Source organism: Medicago sativa, chromosome 3 (genome assembly GCF_051527215.1).
Source record: "Medicago sativa cultivar Bolivia chromosome 3, Bolivia_mono, whole genome shotgun sequence".
NCBI classification, from domain to species: domain Eukaryota; kingdom Viridiplantae; phylum Streptophyta; class Magnoliopsida; order Fabales; family Fabaceae; genus Medicago; species Medicago sativa.
The window spans coordinates 9,405,423-9,418,062 of NC_140751.1; the positions used below are offsets into that span (position 1 = coordinate 9,405,423).

The 12,640-nt window shown below is 30.9% G+C and overlaps 1 long non-coding RNA gene across 1 annotated transcript; it reads right to left on the reverse strand.

The window, feature by feature from the left end:
- Positions 1-252: 252 nt before the first annotated feature.
- Positions 253-1,594, reverse strand: LOC146935517 (uncharacterized). The gene is made up of 2 exons (XR_015030265.1): positions 736-1,594; positions 253-590 (listed from the first exon to the last, which is right to left on the reverse strand). It is a non-coding gene; the product is annotated as an uncharacterized LOC146935517 (long non-coding RNA).
- Between the last annotated feature and the right edge of the window lie 11,046 nt (positions 1,595-12,640).

Sequence of the window (12,640 nt, forward strand, 5' to 3'; positions counted from 1 at the left end):
GTCGACTTCTGATTGGTTATATCATCGAGAAATTTTCAACTTCTGATACTAATGGTGACAAGAACAATTATTGTCCTCCGGTGGGGTTTAGTATGGGAAAGGGAAGTTCTTTCCCATCATGGGAAAGTTGAACCACAACCATAGATTTAATAGTTTTTTATTTGAATGGCTAAGATTTGTGACCTGGTAATTGTTGCAACTTTTTGCTTGGTATTGTGAACCACAGCGGTGGACCCCACCGGTTGATTAAACAACAATTTTTTATTTGTTTGATTTTTTTTATTTTTGTTTTAAACAAGTCATATAGCCTGGCAATTTGATTTTTTACGTTAACACTTTTCCCAACATTTTATAATTTATTTTAATTGTTTTCTTTCTACATTAACACTTCTGATATAATTTCTTTTTCATTTATTCATACTTTTTTATGTGTTGTTTAAAAAAAAAAAAAAACTTTTTTATGTGTTCTTCGTGTTCTTCAAAGAACCTTTGATATTCCTTTGCATACTTATAGAAACTCTCAGCAATCCTTTTCCTTCCTTCCTTGTTCAATTGTAAATTTACAAAGTTATGGCATCCTCAAGCAGTACCTATTCAAATACAAATATGGACTTAGTTGGGAAATTTGACCAAATTGAATTATCTAAAAGACACAGGTTTGGGGCAAATACAAAATATCATCACCATTTCTGTTTCAAATCGAAAATTCATCAACATAAGGATGTAAAATTGTACCTTGATTTGTGTGTCGGACGAGATCGAGATCGGTAACAGATCTAATGGGTATTGCTTGATTCAACTCAAACTTTGTCTACAACCTCTGCAATTGACAAGAGAGAATATTGATTGAAGTGCATATGAAGAACCAATGATGAGGTTGTTCTTCAGCTAAGTCTTTCTCTTGCAATTTGTTATGTTTCAGACCTTCAGTGTAGCTATTGGAAGGAAGGGAAAGAAATGAGTTATGGAAAGGAATAAACGAAGTGAAAGAATACCGAAGTAAATGGGGGTGCCACTAGAAGAAAAAAAAACATTAAAAATTTATTTTCAGTTTTTTCCTAACCGGTTGGGAACTGCCACCTGTCCTGGGAAAGGGAACTTTCCCATGGTGGGAAAGAATTCCCCATTCCCAGGCTAAACGCCACCATTCACCTTAAAAAGGACAAAATAGTGAATACAGTGTTAGATCATATGTTGGGGTCCTTCAAAAAAAAAAGGTCATATGTTGGGGAACATTTCATAACAAAAAAATTACAGCCAAAAAAGATCATGTGTTCAAGGAGGGACTATTGCAAACTTAAACAAAAAGAAGATGAAAGAAGTTGATAATGATCACGACGATCAGGGTTCGATCCTTTGCAAGTGCAACAAGGTCTTTGGTACAAGTTCTTAAATTTAGAAGGTCTCAAATTGAAAAAAGACAAAAACAAATTTGTACCTACAGTTATAATCCCCCACTAAATGTCATTTTTCTGTGTCTGGAAGACAACAATTTTATTGTCAATTATACATTGTTCATAGATAAAGTCTATTTATTTGTCGTTAAAAGTCATGTAAGAACCATTGTTCATATATTTAACTACAACTTAGTTGTCTGTCACTATAAGTGATGTTAGATTTTTTTTTCAATTCTTTTTAAAAGGAAAATAGTCAAGATTACAACTGAGTCTTCGAAATATCGAGAACACCCTTGATGAAGATGGTCGTACAAATAATTTTAAAGTATGTGTGAACACGTTAAGTATTTTAGATTTGATTCACTTTACTAGTTTACGCCAACGGAATGCAAACAATCACATTGATGAATCTCTTTCGGTGTGATGGTGTTGTCTGACTCTAATTGACCATTCATGAAGAAATTTTCAACTTTTGGTACTAGTATTGACAAGTATAATTACTGTCCTCAACCTCAAAGGATATAGTGACTGTAGTATAATTCTAATTTTAAAACTTATATATCTTTTTAATAATAAAAAGTTTTAGATTTTTTTAAGAGATATGCATGTTTTTTTAATGTGAAATTGTGCCCTTGTTTTCTTTCTCTCTCACCATTCCTAGGGAAAAGATTCTCTCCCATTAAAACTTTCAGCTGTTAAACCATCTTTCTTTAATGCATGCATTTCAAAATATTAAAAAAACAGTTGAAAGTTGAAAACAGTTGAAAACAGTTGAAGATATATGGGTTAAAGAAACATAGAGGCAGGTCTTTTTATGATTCTTTAATGCAACCATCTTTCTAGTGAAAATTCCGCGGGAGAGGATCAGTGGCGGAGACACCACCCGGCGATTCGTATGGGTTTAATCGATACTTTCTTTATACTAGGCTCAACCCAATAGTCCATTAACCCACTCAAAAAAACAAAATTTTGGACAAACTCAAATAATTTATTTCGATTTATGACTATTTATATATATTATGTCGTATGTGAATTTGCGATAAATTTTTTGCCCACGCTCTATAAAATTTCTGGCTCCGCCACCGGAGAGGATCCAAAACCCCATTCCTAGCTTCAGAGGCAGAAAAATATAGTGAGAAACCCTAAACATTTATGATTATTGTTCCTAATTAATTTAGCTCATATTTGAATTGACCCTGGGTTTAGTGAAACTATATCACCAGAAGACGTGAATAAAAGGAAAAAAATTCACCTATGTCTAGCTTCATCGTTGCAAAGATCACCAAAGTTGAAAGTAAGGGCGGATCCACCATAAGGCACAAAATACTGTTCAATTATTATTTTTTAATATAGTAGATTGAAAAATTAATATATACCATATAATTCGATAACCGTAAATTGTTCTTTAACTAAAGCTGCGTCCATGGTCCAACTCCTAGCATCTCCATTTTTACCTTTTTTTTTTCCTTCAAGAAAATCATAAAAAGTGTGATGGTTGGGATTCAAACCAGAAACATAGAGGTGAAACAGACCTGCCTTGGCCATTTTGTTGTAGTGCTTTTTTTTATTTCGTTTTCACATTACTAATATATATATATATATATATCGTACTATAAATCAAAAGTACACTAAATAGTTTCTTTTATAATTTAGCCATACCAAACAACCATATCTAGGTCCGCCCCTGGTTGGAAGAAAAGAGATTTGAGCTACATCTACAACCGGCAATTGTTTCTTCCTTCCACTTCTGATAAGCGAAAATTGCTGTTGACACATTTGGTTTGGCTGAGAAACACGAGTAATTTACCCAAATGACCATCGGCAGTTAACTACCGAAGTTTACAAGATCCGGTTGTAGTTAACTACAGAGGTTTTCCTCGGTAGTAAACTGCCAAAGTTTTGTTATAAGAACAAAACCGGCATAGGAGTTTCCAAAACTCCATTGTTGCGTTTTTTGATTTCTTAGGTGCGAATTTCACAAAGCATAAGTCATTCCAAGCCAATTTCAATCACAAAATCAAGTAAGTGTTTTGAATCATATTGCATTGGTTTTTTGTTGTTGAAATGTTAGATTTTTTGAAATTCTTTTGACAAATTTAGGTTTTAGAATTTTTTTTAATTTGATGATGATTTTGTATTGATTTGTTATATGTTGTTCAGAATAGATTTGTGTTAGAAAATGTTAGGAATTTTGTAGAATTATTTAGGTTTAGGTGTAGGTTTTGATGATAGTTTAGGTTTAGGTTTAGTTTATGGCATTGTTGTTTAGTTTAGGTTTTGATCGCCATTATTTTTTAATGTAGATATGTCTCAGAATCAGAATCAGGGTAACGTTCAGGGTGATGAGAAGAATAAAGAAAAATCGCCTATGACTTGGCACAGAATTGTTTATGATGGTTCTGAAAAAAAAAGAAGGGTTCAAAGGTGCCGGTGTACAATCACTCGAGGTTGAGGAGGAGCGGGAGGACATGCTATTTTGGTCCTCAACCAAAAGAAGGTCCCCTAGGGACTGTAGCGGACAACCCGATAAACCTGTGTGACGAGGAAGATGTGTAGTGGCTTGTAATGCCTACTTGTGTTGGGCTTTTTTTTTATGTTTTTTATATGTCGTGCTCATTTTGGTACATTAAACTACATTTTTCTGGTGCTTTGAATTAAAATCGCGTTTTGAATAATTTCGATTAAAGTCACGTTTTGAATAATTGCGTATTCGAATAAAAACTAATTAAATCTAATGTGAATTCGATTAATTAAAATTACGATAGCGTGAATTCGAATAAATATTGCTATAACGTGAATTCGAATAAATATTGTGATAGAGGTTTCGTTACATTACATAAACGACATGTATGTCAACAATTACATTACATTCCGGAATGTACCTTCCAACTGCAACAATTATCTTACCACTGAATGGGGCAAATTCAAACTTGCTAAGCAGCAGGACTCCAGCATACGATCAGTGTAACATCCCGTTTTCCCAACGTAAAAATTTCATAAATAAAATCACAGTTTTTCATCATAAAACGGAATGTCACATTTCTTAAGAATCATAAATGGAATAAATAATAATTTATCCTTCAAAACGTTCGACATCATAATTAATTAATACTTTGCAGCAAAATTTATCAACTTCTAAAAATAGTCTTTGGCACCAAGACTTCATCATAAAAGTCTAATCAATAGCCTAAAGCATTTACTAGTTCAAATCCAACAACTTAAACATAAATCTTATAAGATAATACGTAAGGAATAGAAAACAATGTTAAGACTCTCATTCCGTTACGTATCAGAGCACCTAAGACACACTTGTGAGGAGTCCACTCACGACCGCAACTAATCTTGGTTACCTGCAAGTTACCCATACGAAGAGCAACATTTTCAAGCAGAAGGGGTGAGATTTCACCAACAACAATATTAAGCATATAATTCATCAATTACACTTAACAACTTAAACTTCATCAACATATCATATCATAAATCATATAGCATCATATCATCATCATAAACATGTAGCATCATATCATAAATCATATAGCATCATATCATCATCATATCATAGTAATAATCATGTAGCATTATAGCGTCAACAGAAACATCATCAACATATCAATCATCATATATCATCAAATACTAATTGCAAACAATCATCACATATCTTCAAATACTAATCGCAAAAAATCATCACATATCTTCAAATATTAATCATAAACAGTCATCACATATCAACAATATTTATCACAAGCACCGTATAACATCTTAATCGTAACATCTTATATCATCATACACCATTTTAATAATAATTCATCATTAGATACTTCATCAATCATCACAACTTAACGACTTGACTCGACTATGCAACTCTTTCGTCTTAAATCATCTTGACTCGACTATGCAACTCTTTCATCTCGAAACGTCTTGACAATGCAAATGCATGTGGTACCATTCAAGTGCATAAGCCCTCGTCGCTTATGAGCATAAATATACTCCTAGGGCATGAGCCCTCGTCGCTATTGAGCAAAAGCTCCTAGGGCATGAGCCCTCGTCTCTGTTGAGCAAAAGCTCCTAGGGCATGAGCCCTCATCTTTAAATGAGTATGCATGGACTCAACATCTTACGTCTTTAGAAACATCATGACCATCTATGACATCTTAACATCTTGACAACATAACATCTTAACAACTTGACGACTTCATAACGACTTGACGACTTAACAACTCTTATCATCTTAACGTCTTATCATCTTAACATCTTAGCATCTTAATAAAGATTCAACAGCAACATATGGATCACATAAATAATTCATATCATATCATAATATAACAATATCAAATGATAATAAACAACATCTTAAAACATCGTATACATTTCACATAAAGCTCATATAACAATATCACATTGATAATATTAGAAGCAGCAGCATTAACAATCTTTAACAAGCAGTAAATCATTATACAACTAGATATAGTCAACATAGATAGCATAATTCATCATCAGCCTTCATCCTATAATAGTATTCACATTAATAATCACATTAATCATCTCAACTCAATAATAACAGCAACATGGCAGCATATAAACAATTCTTATATATCATATCAACATTAATTAATGAATCACATCATCATAAGCATCGTAAACAATACATAAAGTGTATATATAACAAATATCTCATTACTAATAATCTCATTTCCAAAAATTCACCTAATCTCATGGTTCTAACCTCAAAACTGATTCTAATTATCATCCTAATGATTATATAAGGTTTGTACACATTTTCTACATCAATTCAACAAGTTTTCATCATCTAATCATCAAATCTCTCTCAAAACCCTAATTCTCAAAACCTCACAAACTCAACCTACAACATGTTAAATCTAATTATTAGAATTACAGACTTAATATTACTGAGAGTTTTTCTTCAAAAAAAAATATAACTGAGAGTTAGTCTCACCCTTACCTTAGATTAATTGACAGCAAGGTTCTACAATCTTCTCCTTCTCTGACTCTTCTCTTCTCTAGGTTTCTCCTCTTTCTCCAAAACTGTTTGCACGTAATCCTTATTTTCTAACTATGACTCTCCTCTTTATATATAAATCCCAACCTACTTATTTTCTCTTAATTCCAATTCTGCCCCAAAGCCTCTTTATTCTAAATAATTATATTTCTCCACTAAATATATTTCTCCACTAAATATATTATTCCACTAAATATATTCTCTCACTAAATATATTCTTCCACTAAATATATTCTCCCACTAAATAATATTAATACACCAAATAACACATAATAGCATATTTCATCAAAATATATATGTATATAATATTTTAACATCAAATAACAAATATATCTCTACATCAAATAACAAATATATTTCTACACAAAATAATAAATATATGTCTACACCAGATAACATATATATTTCTATACAAAATAACAAATATATTTCTACACCAGATAACATATATATTTCTACACAAAATAACAAATATATTTTTACACCAGATAACATATATACTTCTACACAAAATAACAAATATATTTCCACACCAGATAACATATATATTTCTACACAAAATAACTAATATATTTCTACATCAAACTTTCTAAATTCACAAAACAGTCCCACAACTCAATATTTATTTTATTTTCAAATCTTATTTTATTACATAATAAAATAAGTCACAACATCTCATAAAATTCTCTAAAATCACATAATTCATATAAATCACATAAATCACATCGATTATATAAATATAATCTAAAAACTCATATAAATCACGTCAATCATATAAATATATCTTAAAACTCATTTAAAATAATTAAATAATCGAAATGGACGTTACAACTCTACCCCCCTTAAAAGAATTTCGTCCTCGAAATTCAAAGCACAAGAGAAAAATGAATTTAATTATTACTTAAATATCTTAAACCATATATAACAAAATAGAAACTTCAAACAATACACAAAAACCACATTAAAGTTAGTCAGTTAAACATGATCACTTAATAAAACATAACTATTAAATAGAAAACACAACGACAGTATTCAACCGTCACACGACACAACGAGTCATCTACTTGGCCGGACGGACCGACCTGCTCTGATACCAATTGTAACACCCCGTTTTCCCAACGTAAAAATTTCATAAATAAAATCAGAGTTTTTTCATCATAAAACGGAATGTCACATTTCTTAAAAATCATAAATGGAATAAATAATAATTAATCCTTCAAAACGTTCGACATCATAATTAATTAATACTTTGCAGCGGAATTTATCAACTTCTAAAAATAGTCTTTGGCACCAAGGCCTCATCATAAAAGTCTCATCAATAGCCTAAAGCATTTACTAGTTCAAATCCAACAACTTAAACATAAATCTTATAAGATAATACGTAAGGAATAGAAAACAATGTTAAGACTCCCATCCCGTTACGCATCAGAGCACCTAAGACACAGTTGTAAGGGGTCCACTCACGACCACAACTAGTCTTGGTTACCTGCAAGTTACCCATACGAAGAGCAACATTTTCAAGCAGAAGGGGTGAGATTTCACCAAAAACAATATTAAGCATATAATTCATCAATTTCACTTAACAACTTAAACTTCATCAACATATCATATCATAAATCATATAGCATCATATCATCATCATAAACATGTAGCATCATATCATAAATCATATAGCATCATATCATCATCATATCATAGTAATAATCATGTAGCATTATAGCGTCAACAGAAACATCATCAACATATCAATCATCATATATCATCAAATACTAATTGCAAACAATCATCACATATCTTCAAATACTAATCGCAAAAAATCATCACATATCTTCAAATATTAATCATAAACAGTCATCACATATCAACAATATTTATCACAAGCACCGTATAACATCTTAATCGTAACATCTTATATCATCATACACCATTTTAATAATAATTCATCATTAGATACTTCATCAATCATCACAACTTAACGACTTGACTCGACTATGCAACTCTTTCGTCTTAAATCATCTTGACTCGACTATGCAACTCTTTCATCTCGAAACGTCTTGACAATGCAAATGCATGTGGTACCATTCAAGTGCATAAGCCCTCGTCGCTTATGAGCATAAATATACTCCTAGGGCATGAGCCCTCGTCGCTATTGAGCAAAAGCTCCTAGGGCATGAGCCCTCGTCTCTGTTGAGCAAAAGCTCCTAGGGCATGAGCCCTCATCTTTAAATGAGTATGCATGGACTCAACATCTTACGTCTTTAGAAACATCATGACCATCTATGACATCTTAACATCTTGACAACATAACATCTTAACAACTTGACGACTTCATAACGACTTGACGACTTAACAACTCTTATCATCTTAACGTCTTATCATCTTAACATCTTAGCATCTTAATAAAGATTCAACAGCAACATATGGATCACATAAATAATTCATATCATATCATAATATAACAATATCAAATGATAATAAACAACATCTTAAAACATCGTATACATTTCACATAAAGCTCATATAACAATATCACATTGATAATATTAGAAGCAGCAGCATTAACAATCTTTAACAAGCAGTAAATCATTATACAACTAGATATAGTCAACATAGATAGCATAATTCATCATCAGCCTTCATCCTATAATAGTATTCACATTAATAATCACATTAATCATCTCAACTCAATAATAACAGCAACATGGCAGCATATAAACAATTCTTATATATCATATCAACATTAATTAATGAATCACATCATCATAAGCATCGTAAACAATACATAAAGTGTATATATAACAAATATCTCATTACTAATAATCTCATTTCCAAAAATTCACCTAATCTCATGGTTCTAACCTCAAAACTGATTCTAATTATCATCCTAATGATTATATAAGGTTTGTACACATTTTCTACATCAATTCAACAAGTTTTCATCATCTAATCATCAAATCTCTCTCAAAACCCTAATTCTCAAAACCTCACAAACTCAACCTACAACATGTTAAATCTAATTATTAGAATTACAGACTTAATATTACTGAGAGTTTTTCTTCAAAAAAAAATATAACTGAGAGTTAGTCTCACCCTTACCTTAGATTAATTGACAGCAAGGTTCTACAATCTTCTCCTTCTCTGACTCTTCTCTTCTCTAGGTTTCTCCTCTTTCTCCAAAACTGTTTGCACGTAATCCTTATTTTCTAACTATGACTCTCCTCTTTATATATAAATCCCAACCTACTTATTTTCTCTTAATTCCAATTCTGCCCCAAAGCCTCTTTATTCTAAATAATTATATTTCTCCACTAAATATATTTCTCCACTAAATATATTATTCCACTAAATATATTCTCTCACTAAATATATTCTTCCACTAAATATATTCTCCCACTAAATAATATTAATACACCAAATAACACATAATAGCATATTTCATCAAAATATATATGTATATAATATTTTAACATCAAATAACAAATATATCTCTACATCAAATAACAAATATATTTCTACACAAAATAATAAATATATGTCTACACCAGATAACATATATATTTCTATACAAAATAACAAATATATTTCTACACCAGATAACATATATATTTCTACACAAAATAACAAATATATTTTTACACCAGATAACATATATACTTCTACACAAAATAACAAATATATTTCCACACCAGATAACATATATATTTCTACACAAAATAACTAATATATTTCTACATCAAACTTTCTAAATTCACAAAACAGTCCCACAACTCAATATTTATTTTATTTTCAAATCTTATTTTATTACATAATAAAATAAGTCACAACATCTCATAAAATTCTCTAAAATCACATAATTCATATAAATCACATAAATCACATCGATTATATAAATATAATCTAAAAACTCATATAAATCACGTCAATCATATAAATATATCTTAAAACTCATTTAAAATAATTAAATAATCGAAATGGACGTTACAACTCTACCCCCCTTAAAAGAATTTCGTCCTCGAAATTCAAAGCACAAGAGAAAAATGAATTTAATTATTACTTAAATATCTTAAACCATATATAACAAAATAGAAACTTCAAACAATACACAAAAACCACATTAAAGTTAGTCAGTTAAACATGATCACTTAATAAAACATAACTATTAAATAGAAAACACAACGACAGTATTCAACCGTCACACGACACAACGAGTCATCTACTTGGCCGGACGGACCGACCTGCTCTGATACCAATTGTAACACCCCGTTTTCCCAACGTAAAAATTTCATAAATAAAATCAGAGTTTTTTCATCATAAAACGGAATGTCACATTTCTTAAAAATCATAAATGGAATAAATAATAATTAATCCTTCAAAACGTTCGACATCATAATTAATTAATACTTTGCAGCGGAATTTATCAACTTCTAAAAATAGTCTTTGGCACCAAGGCCTCATCATAAAAGTCTCATCAATAGCCTAAAGCATTTACTAGTTCAAATCCAACAACTTAAACATAAATCTTATAAGATAATACGTAAGGAATAGAAAACAATGTTAAGACTCCCATCCCGTTACGCATCAGAGCACCTAAGACACAGTTGTAAGGGGTCCACTCACGACCACAACTAGTCTTGGTTACCTGCAAGTTACCCATACGAAGAGCAACATTTTCAAGCAGAAGGGGTGAGATTTCACCAAAAACAATATTAAGCATATAATTCATCAATTTCACTTAACAACTTAAACTTCATCAACATATCATATCATAAATCATATAGCATCATATCATCATCATAAACATGTAGCATCATATCATAAATCATATAGCATCATATCATCATCATATCATAGTAATAATCATGTAGCATTATAGCGTCAACAGAAACATCATCAACATATCAATCATCATATATCATCAAATACTAATTGCAAACAATCATCACATATCTTCAAATACTAATCGCAAAAAATCATCACATATCTTCAAATATTAATCATAAACAGTCATCACATATCAACAATATTTATCACAAGCACCGTATAACATCTTAATCGTAACATCTTATATCATCATACACCATTTTAATAATAATTCATCATTAGATACTTCATCAATCATCACAACTTAACGACTTGACTCGACTATGCAACTCTTTCGTCTTAAATCATCTTGACTCGACTATGCAACTCTTTCATCTCGAAACGTCTTGACAATGCAAATGCATGTGGTACCATTCAAGTGCATAAGCCCTCGTCGCTTATGAGCATAAATATACTCCTAGGGCATGAGCCCTCGTCGCTATTGAGCAAAAGCTCCTAGGGCATGAGCCCTCGTCTCTGTTGAGCAAAAGCTCCTAGGGCATGAGCCCTCATCTTTAAATGAGTATGCATGGACTCAACATCTTACGTCTTTAGAAACATCATGACCATCTATGACATCTTAACATCTTGACAACATAACATCTTAACAACTTGACGACTTCATAACGACTTGACGACTTAACAACTCTTATCATCTTAACGTCTTATCATCTTAACATCTTAGCATCTTAATAAAGATTCAACAGCAACATATGGATCACATAAATAATTCATATCATATCATAATATAACAATATCAAATGATAATAAACAACATCTTAAAACATCGTATACATTTCACATAAAGCTCATATAACAATATCACATTGATAATATTAGAAGCAGCAGCATTAACAATCTTTAACAAGCAGTAAATCATTATACAACTAGATATAGTCAACATAGATAGCATAATTCATCATCAGCCTTCATCCTATAATAGTATTCACATTAATAATCACATTAATCATCTCAACTCAATAATAACAGCAACATGGCAGCATATAAACAATTCTTATATATCATATCAACATTAATTAATGAATCACATCATCATAAGCATCGTAAACAATACATAAAGTGTATATATAACAAATATCTCATTACTAATAATCTCATTTCCAAAAATTCACCTAATCTCATGGTTCTAACCTCAAAACTGATTCTAATTATCATCCTAATGATTATATAAGGTTTGTACACATTTTCTACATCAATTCAACAAGTTTTCATCATCTAATCATCAAATCTCTCTCAAAACCCTAATTCTCAAAACCTCACAAACTCAACCTACAACATGTTAAATCTAATTATTAGAATTACAGACTTAATATTACTGAGAGTTTTTCTTCAAAAAAAAATATAA